The sequence below is a fragment of the Macaca mulatta genome, chromosome 16, assembly GCF_049350105.2.
Source record: "Macaca mulatta isolate MMU2019108-1 chromosome 16, T2T-MMU8v2.0, whole genome shotgun sequence".
NCBI lineage: Eukaryota > Metazoa > Chordata > Mammalia > Primates > Cercopithecidae > Macaca > Macaca mulatta.
This window is the reverse complement of record NC_133421.1, coordinates 12400924-12418432: the sequence shown is the minus strand read 5'-3', so window position 1 is coordinate 12418432 and position 17509 is coordinate 12400924. Positions and strand designations below refer to the sequence as shown.

Genomic DNA, 17509 nt, shown 5'->3' with positions numbered 1-17509 from the left:
TAAATGTTTCCTTATTCACAGTCTGTGCCCCTCCATTAGAATGTAAGCCACATGAGAGCAGGCACTGTGTCTCCCTTGGTCACAGCTGCTTCCATAGCAACTAGAGCAGGACATGATAGAAATCACCACTAAATAAATACTTACATAATGTGTGTGTACAAATATGTACACTTAAGAATCTTTGGCCAGGCGCGGTGGCTCACACCTGTAATCGCAGCACTTTGGGAGGCCGAGGCGGGCAGATCACAAGGTCAGGAGATCGAGACCATCCTGGCTAACACGGTGAAATCCTGTCTCTACTAAAAAATACAAAAAATTAGCCGGGCATGGTGGCAGGCGCCTGTAGTCCCAGCTACTCGGGAGGCTGAGGTAGGAGAATGGCATGAACCCGGGAGGCGGAGCTTGCATTGAGCCGAGATCACGCCACTGCACTCCAGCCTGGGCGACAGAGCGAGATTCTGTCTCAAAACAAGCAAACAAACAAACAAACAAAAAAAAAGAATCTTCAAAATAGTGAAAACTTGAAAACAATCTAAATGTCCAAGCTAAATAAATGCATGGATATTATGAACTACACGCAGCAGTTTAAAAAATTGAGCTAAATCAATATGTATTGACATGCAAAGATGTTTAAAGTATATTGATAATTGAAAGAAAACAAAGTCATAGGAGAATAAATATTGCATGATTCTACTTATTTTTAAAAGATTTATGTGTCTTCTTGTGTAAAAGACATGTATTTGTATATGTATTAAATATATTATAAACATTAAATGTAAGGGTCATATAAAACCTTTGCACAAATTACAAAAAGGTACCCTTTCCTCAAATAGTTTACTTCTAGCTATCAAATATAGTGATATTCTAACTTTGTTAGATCAAGGCATTTTACTGCCTTCTGCCAAAAACTGTCATGATAACTACACAAATCTACAATGTCTAGGTGTGGTACACTGTGCTGTTTATATCCTACAAAACCACACACTGAAGTGCTTTAAAAAAAATCCGAAAGCAACCCATTGTATTATTAGCATTCAGTAGCTCCAGGGGTAAAGTAGGAACTGGAGTGAAGGTGAAGGGTTGCATTTATATTTGCCTTTCTTACATCTTTTCAATGTTTGAATCCTTTATGATGAGACTATTCAGGTAGTACTTGGGTTTCAAAACTAAAAAGACAATAGAAAAAGAACCAATAAAAGCAACTAACAAAGACTCTAATCACCAAATAAATATTTTTAAAATCATTATCTGTCTTATAAACCAGAAATAAACATTTAGAAAATGGAATGGGGTGGGAAATCCTATTTACAATGACAGAAAGAATGATAAAACAATTAGAAATAAATGTGACAAGACTTGTGAACATACACTTCTTACCCTATGACACAGCTATTTAGCTTGTAAATATTTACCCAAGGCAAGTGAAGACACATATCCACAAAAACACTTGCAAAAATGTTTTAGTAGCTTCACTCATGAGAACCCCAAACTGGAAACAGCTTCAAGGTCCATCAACAGGGAAATGTATAAAAAACATTATGAAATTAAAAGTATTGTATGATACTACTAAGGAATAAAAAGAACAAACTACTAGTATACAATTACATGGATGAGAAAAGAAGCCAGACGCAAAGAAATGCACAGTGTCTGGCTTCTTTTCTCATCCATATAATTGTATATTTTTGTTTGTCCTTTTTATTCCTTAGTAGTATCATACACAAAGAAATGCACAGTGCCTGGGCCAGGCGCAGCAGCTCACCCCTGTAATCCCAGCACTTTGGGAGGCCGAGGCGGGTAGATCACGAGGTCAGGAGATTGAGACCCATCCTGGCTAACACGGTGAAACCGCCTCTCTACTAAAAATACAAAAAAATTAGCCGGGCAACAGGCGCCTGTAGTCCCAGCTACTGGGGAGGCTGAGGCAGGAGAATGGTGTAAACCTGGGAGGCGGAGCTTGCAGTGAGCTAAGATCCCGCCACTGCACTCCAGCCTGGGTGACAGAGCGAGACTATGGCTCAAAAAAAAGAAAAAAAAGAAATGCACAGTGCCTGATGACAATGGACAATTACATTTATGTGAAGTTTTAGAACCAGTGACATAAATTTCTAGGGTCATGGCAGCAACACGAATCTCCAGGGTCGTGGCAGCAACATGAATCTCTACGGTGGTGGCAGGCCAGGTTTCCATAAGCCACCAGAATAGACAGTTTCCACGAATATAACTCTGATGAGTGTATAAGTTAGACATTAAAGACCTGGAGAAACTGGTACCTGAGTACAAGGGCTTAAAAGGAAAACACAACCCCACTAAGACCCCAACTGGGGTTTCTCAGACCCTGAAGTCTGGACAAGTAAGAACAGCATTCTTACATATACACCTCATTGCAGGTCCCATTTAAGATTTAAAAACTTTCCAAGGCTCTAGAGAAAGCTTTCCAGACCCTTGTTAAAGATTAGAAATAGATGGAATGAAACACTTCTACTGGTAGGTGCACTTCCACACATAGGCATAAAACTTTAAAAGTATATAAGCACTAGAACAAAACCTTGTAACTTTGAGTTGGTCTGGTGAGTTACTCTGAACTTCTCCCTGTAACCAGTTGCAGAAATCAACTCCCTTCTTTCACAGCCTGTCTGCATCTCATTATTGGACGGTAGGAACTTGTTCTGTCCAGGAACAGGGTCATACAAAGCAGGTGGTGATTGCTTGCAAGGCATGGGGATTGATTGGACTGGGGCACAAGGAACTTGCTGGGGCAAAGAATTGTTCTGTGTCTTGATGGGTGTTGGTTGACTACATGAATGAATACATCCGTTAAAAGCATCAACGTTTTAGATGTGTGAATTGACTACCGGTAAATTCAAATGCAAAGTTTAGGTCTCTGCATTGACTGTTTCTCCGTAAAAAATAAAAAGAAAATGTTTAAAAAACACTTGTTAAGAATTATATAAAAGGTGGGGCAGGGCCGGGCATGGTGGCTCACACCTGTAATCCCAGCACTTTGGGAGGCCGAGGCAGGTGGATCACGAGGTCAGGAGATGGAGACCATCCTGGCTAACACGGTGAAACCCCATCTCTACTAAAAATACAAAAAATTAGCCAGGCGTGGTTGCAGGCGCCTGTAGTCCGAGCTACTCGGGAGGCTGAGGCAGGAGAATGGCGTGAACCTGGGTGGCGGAGCTTGCAGTGAGCCAAGATCGTGCCACTACACTCCAGCCTGGGCAACAGAGCAAAACTCTGTCTAAAAAAAAAAAAAAAAAAAAAGATGGGGCAGGAGGGACTTTTCTTGAAGAAATGTCAGATTTCTAGTTGGTTACAAAAGATAAAGGAGGCAAACATTTTTCTGCATGTTTGCACAGTTGGTTTCAATTCTGTCACATGTTAAGACAGTATGAGACTTCCGCATGCATTTTGTTGTTGTTGTTGTTTTGTTTTTGAGACAGAGTTTTGCTCTTGTTGCCCAGACTGGAATGCAATGGCACGATCTTGACTCACCGCAACCCCTGCTTCCCAGGTTCAAGCAAGTCTCCTGCCTCAGCCTCCTGGGTAGTTGGGATTAAAGGCACGCGCCACCACACCCGGCTAATTTTGTATTTTTAGTAAAGACAGGGTTTCTCCATGTTGGTCAGGCTGGTCTCGAACTCCCGACCTCAGGTGATCTGCCTGCCTCAGCCTCCCAAAGTGCTGGGATTACAGATGTGAGCCACCGCGCCCAACCTGAGATTTCTGCATGTTTAATAATCATTCTCCATAATAGCAGGCCCTGGTAACCATCTTACACTCGTCAGCAGAGGCTGCAGAAGCTTATGCAAATCTAGTTCACAGGACATCAACTAATTCCTGAGACACATACACATCCACTGCTCTCTAATGATGGCAGATGGCATTCTGCAGATAAAAGTGCAAGACTTCAAGAAAGAAACTCTCATATCTTACATAATCCATCTAGGAATGTGTGGAGTAAATAAATAAATAACAATAGTATCAATGGGAGCAAAACTTAAGTAGCTATGCATTGATTTTACATAAATTTCCCAGCAGCAGAATAGGCAGATTAGAAGGAAGAAGAATATCACTTAGAAGCCAGCGACGATGTCCCTCCATATCTGTGCGTCACAGCCCAGGCTCGCACTGGGGCTGTGCAGGGAATGGCAATAGCTCCTTCCTATTCCCTGATGGCTCAGAGGCGGCTCCGGAAGAGGCTGAAGCAAACACCAGCTGCTCAGACTTCATTTTTCCCTCCTGACTTTATCCTTGTGCTTTGCTCAAACTCTGGAATGGAGATAATGATGGCATCATGGTTCTGTCTGTGAGAAAACCTCAGATGGAGGTTAGCCTTAATTTTTCCCCCCCCCTTTGGGATGGAGTCTGGCTCTGTTGCCCAGGCTGGAATGCAGTGCTGCGATCCCAGCTCACTGCAACCTCCGCCTCCCAGGTTCAAGCGATTCTCCTGCCTCAGCCTTCCGAATAGCTGGGATTACAGGTGTGCGCCACCCGCCTGGCTAATTTTTGTATTTTTAGTGGAGACAGGGTTTCACCATGTTGGCCAGGCTCATCTCAAACTCCTGACCTCAGGCGATCCACCTGTCTCACCCTCCCAAAGTGCTGAGATTACAAGCACGAGCCACCATGCCCGGCCAAGGTTAGCCTTACTTTTCAACCACCACCACAATAAATCATTAACTTTTCCACATGAAACCTACAGTACTAGGGAGTTTGCCCCATGAAAGGGTCAGACCAGAGCATCTAAAAACAGGAGACAAGAGGAGGAGAGACCCCCAAGCAAAAACTCAGCCTTCCTGAGGCCTCTTCCCTCTGAGTTCCCCATCCCTCACACCCACGTCATGTCCTGTAGGCAGCTCCGTTATCATTTACTTACTCCAGGAATACCCACACAGTTGTCTAAGAAGCTTGTGTACATAAAATGTGGTCTGTGCTCCCAGGGCCAGCTAAAGGAAAAGTATCAAAGGAATTTCCAAGTATCAAGGCAGATTGACACAAACATATAACTTGACTGATCCCTCTCCCCATCCCATTCCTGACTTCCCAAATTGCAACTAAAACTATCAACGGAATATCAGAATATGGAGAAATTACATAAGAAAGCTGAAAAAGAATGACACCCACATACCATTCATTCAGCAAGTTCCAGGCACTTCCCTGGGTGCTGTGCTGTATACTGTAAACGTTCAGCTATCTCTGCTAAATACAGAGGAGAAAGCATGAGCCTAACGAATAGGACTTTGAAATAGATATTCTCTTCCTGGGATCCTCTAACGAAAGTCTTGTTGGAAACCCCATTCACCGACTGTGAGCTCCCTGACAATCTGTGCACATACATCCACACGGCCTCTAATAAATTTTTAGTGTCTCTCTTTAAAAAGTAAACTGAAAGAGCCAAGAGCAGTGGCACATGCGTGTTGTTCCAGCTGCTCAGGAGGCTCTGGCAGGGGGATCGCTTGAACCCAGGAGTTTAAGGCTATAGTGCACTATGATCACGCCTGTGAAGAGCCACTGCACTCTAGCCTGGGCAATACAGAGACCCCATTTCCAAAAAAAAAGTAAACCAAAAGAATTGAAATCAGGGACTTGAACTGATCTCTGTACACCCATGTTCATTACAGTATTATTCACAATAATCAAACGGTGGAGGCAACCCATGCCCATCAATGGATGAATGGATACACAAAGTATGGTCCAGACATACAATGGAATATTATTCAGCCTTGAAAAAGAATGAATTTCTGATACTTGCTACAGCATGGGTGATCCTTAAAAATATTTTGCTAAGTGAAATAAGTCAGGCACAAAAAGGATAAATATGGGATGATTCCACTTATATGAAGTGCTTCAACTAGTTAAATTCATTGAGAAAGAGGAATCATGCTTACCAGGGGCTGTGGGGAGCAGGGAATGGGGAGTTAGAGTTTAATGGGTACACAGTTTCAGTTTGAGATGATGAAGGAAAATGGCCAGCAAAGGATAACCAGACACTTGAAAAGTCCTCTAATCGACAGAGAGAAAACTAAACTAGTATAAATAAGGAACCTGGCTCATGCAGAAATGACTCCAGGAACACAGGAAAGATCTACATGTTTATCTGGATCTGTACCAGCATCTTTAGCAGAGTGAAAGGAGGTATTGCACCCCTCTGGACCACGAATTGCAAAAGAAACAGCATTCCACATGAAAGAACTGTCCAAGAACAAGGAAAGAACTTTTAGAAATTAAAGTATTTGATAACTAAAATTTGATAATAGAATATGAAATTGAGGGAATATCCCATAAATAAGTGAAAAGATCAGGAGGTAGACAACAGTGGAGAAAAGAAAGAAGTATTTTTCAGAAATTGCAATATCTAAATAAGCAAAGAAAACAAAGAAAAGGAAATCATTGAGGGAAATAATAGGAAAACATTCTTCAGAATTGAAAGGTGTAACTTCAGATGGAAGGAGTCCATAAAATGCTATGCATGATGAATACTAAAAAGTCAAACAAGGCACACCACTTTGAAATTTCAGAACCCCAGGGATTTTTACAAAAGGTTCTAAAAGTAAGCACAGAGGAAAAATTAATAGGTCATATACTAAGAATAAGAAATCAGTAACACAACCTCTTATGAGCAACATTAGATGCTAGAATATAATGAAGCAAAGCCTTAAAAATTCTGAGGGAAAACTTATTGCCTAGAATTTTATATCCCCCTAAACTAAAAATTGAGTATGAGAAAGAATGCAGATGTTTTAAAATGCATGTAAAAAACTGAAAATTTCCTTGCTTTGTGACCTTTTTTAGCTATGAAGGAAAAAGGAAAACAGCAAATCTGACATAGAATAGTGAAGAAGTCACAGATAACAACTGCGCTTTGTGGTTTTTGGTGCAGGTTTAAATTCTGCAATTGGACTTTAACATCCTTATTTCTCTTGACGTCAAAGCAACACTCACTTTCATTATCTCATCTAATCTTTCCAATGAACCCTATAAAGTCAGTATGATTTTAAACTCCACGTGAGCTAAAGGTTAGCTAGGCTGACTGTTAGGGGACTGAACAGGTTTTGAGGGGAAGATAAGAACTTCTTTTTGATACACAAAACATGACAACAGTTGGATGTATGGATCTGAAGTTTAGGATAGAGGTCTGGGCTAGAGAAAAACGTTTTATAAGGAAAATAAAGTTATGGGAGGGGAAAAAATGAACTATGGAAAGTAAACATATTTTAGTTTTTTTGTTTTGTGTTTCGTCAAAAGACAGAGCCTCACTCTGTCGCCCAGGCTGGAGTACAGTGTCACGATTGTAGCACACTGCAGCCTCAAATTCCTAGGCTCAAGTAATCCTCCCACTTCAGCCTCCTGAGTAGCTGGGGCTACAGGCATGTGCCACCACGCCCAGCAATTTTTTAATTTTTTTGTAGAGATGGGGTCTTGCTATGTTTCCAGGCTGTTCTCAAACTCTTGGCCTCAAGAAATCCTCCTGCCTCAGCCTCCCAACGTGCTGGGATTACAGGCATGAGCCAACACAGCCAAAAGCCAACATATTTTAAAAATAAAGAGTTTAAAACCATAAGAGAAATGATAATAAATAAGATAATAGGTCAGAACCAATAGACTAGAAATTGTAATCAAAGTTATCTTAGAAGAAAGAATCTATGACCTGTAGGCATAGTGGAAGCTACCAATGAAAAGATTTTTGTTACATAGCTGGAAAAATAAGTGAACAGAGACCAAAGTCAAGAGTTTTCTTAGTTAAGGTGTTGTATTAAAAAGACAGAGAGATAAGAACGTGTTTCCAGACAGAAAGTCCTGATTACTGTTAAAAGAATCAATCTCCCCACTAGTCTTATAGTTCTATGGGGAGGAATTTTTATGAGAATAACACTCCCGGCCTTTTTCTCTACCTCGTGGTTTCTCTGCATAAGAAGAGCAGCAACTTATAAGTGAAAAAAAAAAACAGAACAGTAAGATAAGTGCATTTGAGAGAAGTAACTAAAGAAGTAACTAAAGACTCAGCCCTTGCCCCTGTCTGATCAGATCCATCAGCTGTAAGAAATATGCCCCTATCTCCTTACCTGCCAGGTGGTAAGTCCAGCCCACAGGGTAGAGCCAGGCAATGGTACTCATGACTATGCCCAGGAGTCTGTCAATTTTAGGAGGTAGGGGTTAGTAAGTCCCTTTGGTCACAGATCTAAAGCCTCTTTCTCCAATCAGCTTTAAGGTAACACAACTAACATTTTGATTTGCCTTTTTCTATCTCCTGTGTTCTCAAGTTTATCCCAAAGTGTGTAACCCAATTAGTACCAACTTGGGAGGGAAAGAGGAAGTAACTTAAAACACCAATGGTTACCCACAGAAGATTACAAATACATGAGAAGACAGTAGCAAAGTTCACAAGTGCTGGTTCTTAAGCAAAATATAGCCCAGGTGTGTGTGCTGTTTGGTGATTTGACTTGGCATGTACAATGTTTGAAGTGGCCATATAATTAGGCAGGCATGATATTTGATTGTAACACACCTTTCTCCTGGGCATCACATTTAGGTTTCCCACATAATGGATGTAGAATTTGGGTTTGCTCCTCTGCAATGTTGACAGAATCAAAAGTTAAGTAGAATTAAGTAGATCTGTAAGTACCAATATGGCTAGACCTCCAAGCCAACTGTTGACTGAAAAAGCAAAGTGCAGAACAATTGCATACAGCTCTTTCTAGAACCTTAAGGGATCTTTTTATGTATTCATATTCTGAATTTCATGTTCATATGCCTATGGACATAAGAGATGAAATCTCTGTCCTCTCTTATATTCCAATAAAGTTCATTCCAATGAACTTACATTCCAATAAGTGAGGCAGCCAATAAACGACATAATAGAATACATATGTAATATGACAGGAATTGATCAATTAAGAATAAATAAATCTGAGCAAGGGCTCCCTCTCTCTTCTTGAGATTGTTTCTGAGCTCTTGATGATTCATATAGGGCAGAACCATCCTACGTGGAGAGAGGAGCACATTGGTGAGTGGAACTTTGATGCACTACCAAACCACCTTTCCAAATGGCAACACAGGTTTGTGATCCTCCCAGCAGTGAGATTACAGCTATTCCCCAATTTGAAAGACACGAAGTATTGTATCCATTTTCATTTCCCACCGATTAATCTGCGGTTGGTTTCTTGTTGTTCTTGCTCCCCTTTTCTACTGGGTTGTCCAGCTGATTCGTATTTCACCTTCACAGACCCAGTTTCCAGTTCCAAATTTGTTGGTCCTCCCCCGTGGTGCTTTTACCAGAACCCTTACCGGAAAGTAGACCGAAGCTCTCCTTAATCAAGTATGATTCAATCACTCAACTTGTAAATACAATTGGATGACAATTTGTAATGCCTCCCCCTAGACTCAATTAGGTGATTTGCCAAGATCTTATTTAAGCCTTATTACATGAGAAGGTAAGTGATAGTATCGTCACTGCACAGATAAGCAAACAGTCTTGAGATAAATGACTTACTTCAAGGTCCCACAACAAACAATTATAGAAGCCAGAACTCAAAACTGTGTCTGATGATTTGTAAAGCAATGCTTATCTCCCATCAATACATTCCTCATTAGACACGGAGCACAAAAGTGACTCTGCTACAGCATTGGCTATTTCAAAGTCCAGCTAAATTCAGATCGGCACTAGATGCAGCTCACAAAAGGAAAGTTTTTGCACTTGTCCACAGATCTTCTTAGTTCATCTTCCACCCCAATCCAATGCTATTTTATCTCTGAAAAACAAAATATCTCTTTCCATTCAGGTTCTAGGTCCGTCCTCCTAATTCTAGGTCTTAAATTACCCTCAACATAGCTTGACATTAGTCCAGATTATTTTCATAAAATTGTCTTCAACTGTTGCTTCCTTAAATGATATAAACCAGGAATATATCTAAGAGAGATTTTTTTCAGCTTTCCACATCCTTTTCTTCTGTACAAACATTCATTTAAACATGTTTAAAATCAAATGACATGTCAGTTTCTCAGGTCCCAGACAAATGGTGGTTACTCAGTATCATGTAAAGTTTAACATCACAGACTCCTAAAACATTGAAGCTGCAAGGAATTGCAAAGTCAACCCAGTCCAAGGATGGTCAGCAGGGTCTATAACTGGAAGCAGGCGCCAGGGAAGCTGGGGTTGCATCCAGGCTCTTCAGGAAGCACTGCTGTGCTCCATTAGTAATGTCTGCCCTGGACAGCTGCAGGAACTCAAGCCTTCGGGGCAGCTGCTGGAAAATGCTGATGCGAAAGAAACACTAAAACGTCACTGGGATAGACTAGTTAAATGTAATTTGTTCCACTCCCTCCAAAGCAGACAGCACTGTGAAGTGAAACTTTAGAAAGCACATCTCTGCTTATGTCTTTTGCAACTTGCTCATGGAGTCCCACTTTGTTAAAGTTCTCAATCGAAATATCTCATGATATAGTGCCTCTTGCTCAGAAAAAGAAATTTGTTGTATTAAATACATTTCAAAAGTTGTAATATAACTCCCAAGAAATGGACTAAAGAAATCGGGGAGAGAACAAGAACACACAAAAAAGGGAATATTTTAGAGAGTTTTTCAGTGACTCTGCTTAGCCTTGTTGAAGTAAAGTAGCAAATATAATTTTTATTAATACAATTTTTTTTTTTTGAGACAGAGTCTCGCTCTGTCACCCGGGCTGGAGTGCAGTGGTGCGATCTTGGCTCACTGCAGGCTCTGCCTCCCGGGTTCACTACATTCTCCTGCCTCAGCCTCCTGAGTAGCTGGGACTACAGGCACCCACCACCACGCCCAGCTAATTTTTTGTATTTTAAGTAGAGACAGGGTTTCACCGTGTTAGTCAGGATGGTCTCAATCTCCTGGCCTCATGATCAACCCGCTTTGGCCTCCGAAAGTGCTGGGATTACAGGCGTGAGTCACCGCGCCTGGCCAATACAAATTTTTTTCTTTCAACTTCTCCCTCCTCCCTAGATAAATAAATATTGAACAACTTAGTAAATAATATTGGTTGGATGAGGGCCAATTAACCTGGAGTGCCCACACTTCAACATCTGGCCCTGCTGCCTATTGTGTGAGAATGTGCATGCCATATATTTATTATACTTAATATCATCCAAATCCTACATTTTATGGAGTAGGAAACTGAGGCTCAGTTAGACTAAGCCATTTATCCATAAACATGCAACTAGTTAATGGTGAAGCTAGAATTTGAATTGGTGCCAATCATAATCTCTGATGTGGTTTGGCTCTGTGTCCCCACCCAAATCTCATCTCGAATTGTAATCCCCATAATCCCAGGGTGTTGAGGGAGGAACCTGGTGCGAGTTGATTGGATCACGGAGGTGGTTTCCCCCATGTTGTGCTCATGATAGTGAGTGAGTTCTCACGAGATCTGATGGCTTTGTAAGTGTTTGTCAGTTCCCTTTTCACAGGCTCTCTCTCACCTGCCACCATGTAAGATGTGCTTGCTCCCCCTTCTGCCATGATTGTAAGTTTCCTGAGGCCTCCCTAGCCATGCACAATGGTGAGTCAATTAAACCTTTTTTCTTTATAGATCACCCAGTCTTGGGTAATATCTTTATAGCAGTGTGAAAACAGACTAATACAGTCCCTAAAGACACAATTCCCAATGGTTAAATCCTGAAAGCCAAACTCTGGGGAAGGGATTAGTGTGTTTTCAGTTGCATTAGGGGTAGTTGCATTATGTTAGTTGCAACACATTAGGTGTAACTGTTACCTTCCTACTGTCTTTATTTGAAAATTAAGTATGGTTTAAGGAGATGCATACGGATGCCAAGTTGACAAGGGGTGGATTTGTGAACCTAATTTTAGTTGTCAACTTGACTGAATTAAGGAATACCTAGAAACCGGATAAAGCATTATTTTGGATGAGTCAGTAAGGGCGTTTCCAGAGGAGAACGGTGTGTGAATCTGAGTGGAGCAAGTAGGGGAAGATCTGCCCTCAGTGCAGGTAGGCACCAGGGAGTTGGCTGGGGGTCCAGAGAGAAAAATGTAGACAACAAACTGAGAGCTGGGACAGACTTTTCTTCTGCTGCCTGGAACATCGGAAATTTGACTTCACCAAAGTGCGTCATCACAACATTGACTTTGTGTGTCAGCATGGTGCATGTATTTAAAAATGTTGAAACTTCCTCGGCAAATGAAGAGATGTCCTCTATGTGCATCTTCATTTGTGAAAGGTAAAATCTCTCAAGATCTTTACTCTTTGGGTGATCACATAGGCAGTGGTGACTCATCACTCTTTTTGATGGGTTTCATTGAAAGACTTAGGTTTGTCACGGTATTTCACATGAACACAGGTATAAAGCTGGATGCACACAACACCATCCATAGTAATATGTATCTATACGTTTCACTTTTTGACATGATTCTTTACGAATATGGTTCGTCTGCTGCTCATAAGTGTCATACTCATGTGACTGTTGTTACTAAGCCTGGGTATTTATGCTTGCAATAATATGTATGTTGTTATTGCGTATTTCGTTGCATCAAGTGGTCTATGAAGTGTTCTGTTGTGTTTTTATGTTTCTTAAATACATCCTCTTTAAAAAAAAAATGTAAATAAATATCTTTTTTTTTTTCTGAGACAGAGTCTTGCTCAGTCACCCAGGCTGGAGTGCAATGAGTGGCACAATCTTGGCTCACCGCAACCTCACCCTCCTGGGTTCAAGCGATTCTCTTGCCTCAGCCTCCTGAGTGGCTGGGATTACAGGAACCTGCCACCATGCCCGGCTAATTCTTGTATTTTCAGTAGAGATGGGTTTTCACCATGTTGGCCAGGCTGGTCTCCAACTCCTAACCTCGTGATCTCCTGCTTTGGCCTCCCAAAATGCTGGCATTACAGGCATGAGCCACTGTGCCCGGCCTAATAAATATCTTTTAAATTTTTTTTTTAATTAATTTTTTAAGAATCATGTTTTTGGGATTTTGATGTTTCAGGATTGCGATTTTCAGGATTTCAACCATCGAATTACAGCATTTGGGATTGTGTCTTTTGGGATTGTAGCCCAAGCCCACTTGTAATCCATTTCTGCTGCCCCCTGGTTTAGTACTTTAACCCTAGCTCATTGTTCAACAAGTAGACATAGATTTAGGAGACAGAACTAAAATGGCACAGACCTGGGTGGTCCTAGGATGCTCACAGCCTGATAGCAGGCAAACCAGCAACTCTGCAAGCCCCTCGGCTTTCCTGAGGAATGCAGTCCGAAGTCTTTAAAATCCCCAAGTTCACCATTGCCTTTAGACCCCTTTGCTCCCCTACCAACACTAAAAGTCAACTTCCTTTCTGGAGTCTTTTTATGACAAAGAAACCTATCTTTAACACTTCGTGAGAGTTATCCTGCACCAAACAATAGAGAGCCACAAAATAACCAAGCTCATTCCTGCCTTGGGGTCTTTGCACCAGCTGTTTGCTCTCCTAGGAACGTCACCTCCCCACCGTCTTCATGTGGCCAGTTTTTGCAAGAAACTTGTTATTGCAAGTTTCTTTTCTTGATTTGTTTTTAATTGTGGTAAAATATACATAATATAAAGTCTGCCATTTTTACCATTTTTAAGTGCACAAGCCAGTGGCATTAAGTATATTGACAATGTTGTGCAACCCTCACCACTATCTGTTTCCAAAACTTTTTATCAGCCCAAACAGAAGCTCTGTACCCACTAAGCAATACCCACTGTGACCTCCCTATCACCAGCACCTGGTAATTTCTGATCTGCTTCCTATCTCTAGGAGTTGCCTATTCTAGATATTTCACATAAGCAGAATCATACGAGAGTTGTCCCTTTTTGTTAGCTGATTTCACTTAGCACAATGCCCTCAAGGTTCATCCACGTTGCAGCATGCATGAGCACTTCCTTTCTTTATCTTTTTTTTTTTTTTTTTTTTTTGAGATGGAGTTTCACTCTTGTAAGGAAGGAGACCACTACTACTCCTGCTGCCCTCCTCCCCGCACCTTGCCTAGTTCACAAGACAGGAAGAAAGAGAGAAAGCAAAAAGTTAGAAAGAAACAAAAGTAAGATAAATAGCCAGACAAACTTGGCACCACCACCTGGCCCTAGGAGTTAAAAAAAGTGATAATAATAACTTCAACCCCTGACCTAAACTACTTGTATTATCTGTACATTCCAGACACTGTATGAAAAAAAGTATTGTAAAACTTTTTGTTCTGTTAGCTGATGCATGTAGCCCCCAGTCTCATTTCCCATGCGTGCTCGATTTATCACGACCCTTTCACATAGACCCCTGAAAGTTGTAAGCCTTTAAAAAGGCCAAGAATTTCTTTTTCAAGGAGCTCCACTCTTAAGACGCAAGTCTTAAGACGCTCCCGTCCGAATAAAAAACCTATTCCTTCTTTAATCCAGTGTCTGAGGAGTTTTGTCTGCGGCTCGTCCTGCCATAGTTGCCCAGGCTGGAGTGCAGTGGTGCAATCTCAGCTCACCACAACCTCCACCCCCCGGGTTCGAGCGATTCTCCTTCCTGCCTCAGTCTCTCCAGTAGCTGGGACTACAGCCGTGCGTCACCACACCCAGCTAATTTTGTGTTTTTAGTAGAGACGAGGTTTCTCCATGTTGGTCAGGCTGGTCTCAAACTCCCAACCTCAGGTGATCTGCCCACCTCGGCCTCTCAAAGTGCTGCGATTACAGGTGTCAGCCACCGTGCCCGGCCCTGCACTTCCTTTCTTTTCAAGGCTGAATAATATTCCACTGTACGGATAGACCACTTTGTTTACCTATTCATCTGTTGCTGAACATTTTGGTGGTCGCACTATTTGGCTACTCTGAGTAACACTGCAGGGCTCCCTTCTTTTTTCTTAATTTTTAATTTAATTTTATTTTAAGCTCCAGGGCACCTATCTGGGATGTGCAGGCTTGTGACATAGGTAAAAGTGTACCATGGTGGTTTGCTGCACCTATCAACCCATCATCTAGGTATTAAGCCCAGCATGCATTAGCTATTTATCCTGATGCTCTCTCCCTCCCCCTACTGGTTCCCCCAACAGGCCCCAGTGTGTGTTGTTCCCCTCCCTGTATCCATACATTTTCATTGTTCAGCTCCCACTTGTAAGTGAGAACATGCAGTGTTTGGTTTTCTGTTCCGGCATTAGTTTGCTGAGGATAATGGCTTCCAACTTCATCCACGTCAGGGCTCTCTTCTAACGCTGACTGCTCTCTCTCCTTCTCACTTTCCATCGCATCACTCTGTTTTATTTTCATCACAGAACATACCATCACATAAAATTAAATTGTTTGTCTTCACTCCTTCAGCCTCCTTCCAAAAGGACAGTCCATGGGAACAGAGAACCTTTTCATTCATCACTGGATCTCCAACTAGAAGTCCTAGCGTGAGGTCTGACACATAGTAGGTACTCAACAAATTCTTTTTAACAAATGAATTTTAAAAACAATGAAATGAAAAGACTGGCCAGGTAACCAGGCTCACTAACTTGCTAACTAACTCCAGCCTCCCACTGCAGAGCAATGCATACAGATTCATATCTTAGCAAGATAACCAATGACTACCTATCATAGGTCTTTAGGATGTGATGCATAAAGTATAACTCAAAATGATAAATCATCAACACCAAGGACCTACCACATCATATGGTTGTAAGTTGCTGATGTGGGCAAAGGATCCAGGACACAAAAACGCCAGTGAGTAAAAGAAGTAGGATGAAGAGAAAAAAGAAGCTTTGCATAGCTCTGTGCCCGGAAAAAAAGGCGAGAATCTCCAGCATCGTTGGCCCAGAGAGGCACGCAAGAACGCAGCCCACCCTGGCAGCTCTGTGTCACCTTCTGCCCTGATTTAACAGGGCTCTCTTCATCCCCAAGGATGAGACCACACATCTCTCTGAGAGAGCCTTCTTCCCATTGATCTCCGCCCTGGGGGATTATAGAGAATTTCAGTCGGTGCACGTTGATCCCATTATTGCTTACTACATGACTATTTCCTGGGGCAGGGAGATAATCCAATTCTGTTCCTTTCCCACACACAGGCATAAAACCATAATATATAATAAATGATGTCAGATGCAGCTCTAGCCAGTTCAGCATTCTATCCTTAACACCAGGAGCAAAGAATATTTTGTGAGCAGCTCTAGTACTTACTTGTTCCACCTGACACAGATGCCACATCCTGCTCTTTCACCCCAAAGTCCTACTGTATCCCTGAGTCCTACTGTCCCGTTCTCTCTGGACCATGTGCACATCGTCCCTACTGGTTCCACTCAGCATATGGCCACTGGCGTCCTGCAGTGTTCCAGGATCTGTGTTGGGAATGAGAGAGATAATGAGGGATGAGTCATGACCTCTGTCCTCAAGGGTTTCACTAAGAAGCAGGAAAGGCAGACAATAAATCAGTTCCCATAAGACACTTGAGTAAGTACTTAATTAGAGTTTGTTATTATGCTCTACAGGAATATAAATGGATAAAGAGGGTCAGAGAGCCCTGACATTTTATTTGGACCTTGCAGGTAAGTAGAAGGTCACCAGGGAGTTAGAAGGGTAGGAAGGGAGTCCAGGTTTCCAAGGACAGAGGCACCAAAGATTAAATGCATGTGCAGTGAACAGTGTGCTTCTGCATGAGGAAACTGAGGGGCAAGGAGTAGCTGGCAGCGGGACCAGAGAGGCAGACTGGAAGCAAATTGTGGATGGTCTTCTCATGCAGGATACAGGATTTGAACTTCATCTTGTTGCAAACTGAGACCCTGCAGCGGTTTCCAAGCAGAATGTGACTGCAGTGACAATTGAATCTTTGTTAGCCAATCAGATGCACATGTGAAGGAAGGAAAAATGTCATTGATGCCTCCAAGTATTGGTAGCTTGGCCAATTTAGTGGGAGCAGGAGGAATGCTGAGCACATTAATAAAAAGGAACAGAGAAGGCAAGAGAAGAAAGAGATGAGAGTGGATGGCACTGCTGCTGAAGAATGTGTAAAGTAAAATAAAGTGGGTTAGCACGGAGACACCAACAGAGGCAAAGAAGTCAAGTGGGGCAATGAAAGAGAAATCTAAGTGGGAAGAGAGCTGGGAGAGAACATTGCCTTGGAAGTACACAAGGTTAAAAATGTACATTAAGAATCACAGGCTTCATAAACGTTGAATAGCCTGAGACCTGAAGGTGGTGACAGAATTGTGGAATGAGGAAATCTTTGGTGACCTTAGGAAGTTCATTTTCAGTATAGAGGTAGCAAAAAGAAGATGGATTGACATAGGCTGAGATTTGAATACAAGCAGAGGGAACAGTGGCTCTCAGCCATGGCTGCATATTAGAGATACTTAGGAAGCTTTTGAAAATGCAAACACCTGGGCCCCAAACCCAGAGATTTTGGTTTAATTGTCCTGGGATAAGGAATAACCATGGGGATTTTTTTTTTTTTTTTTTTTTTTTTTTTTGACAGAGTCACCCAGGCTGGAGTGCACTGGCACAATCTCAGCTGGCTGCAACCTCCACCTTCCGGGTGTTAAGCAATTCTCCTGCCTCAGCCTCCC

General features: G+C 42.0%; 1 long non-coding RNA gene across 3 annotated transcripts in view; it reads right to left on the bottom strand.

Annotated features, from left to right (window-relative positions):
* LOC144335337 (uncharacterized) overlaps nt 1–17509 on the bottom strand; it is a 273701-nt gene that overhangs the window by 95011 nt on the left and 161181 nt on the right. For all 3 annotated transcript variants that reach the window (XR_013406113.1, XR_013406114.1, XR_013406115.1), the window contains one exon: nt 16128–16285. This is a non-coding gene — a long non-coding RNA (uncharacterized LOC144335337). The remainder of the gene's footprint in view (nt 1–16127; nt 16286–17509) is intronic.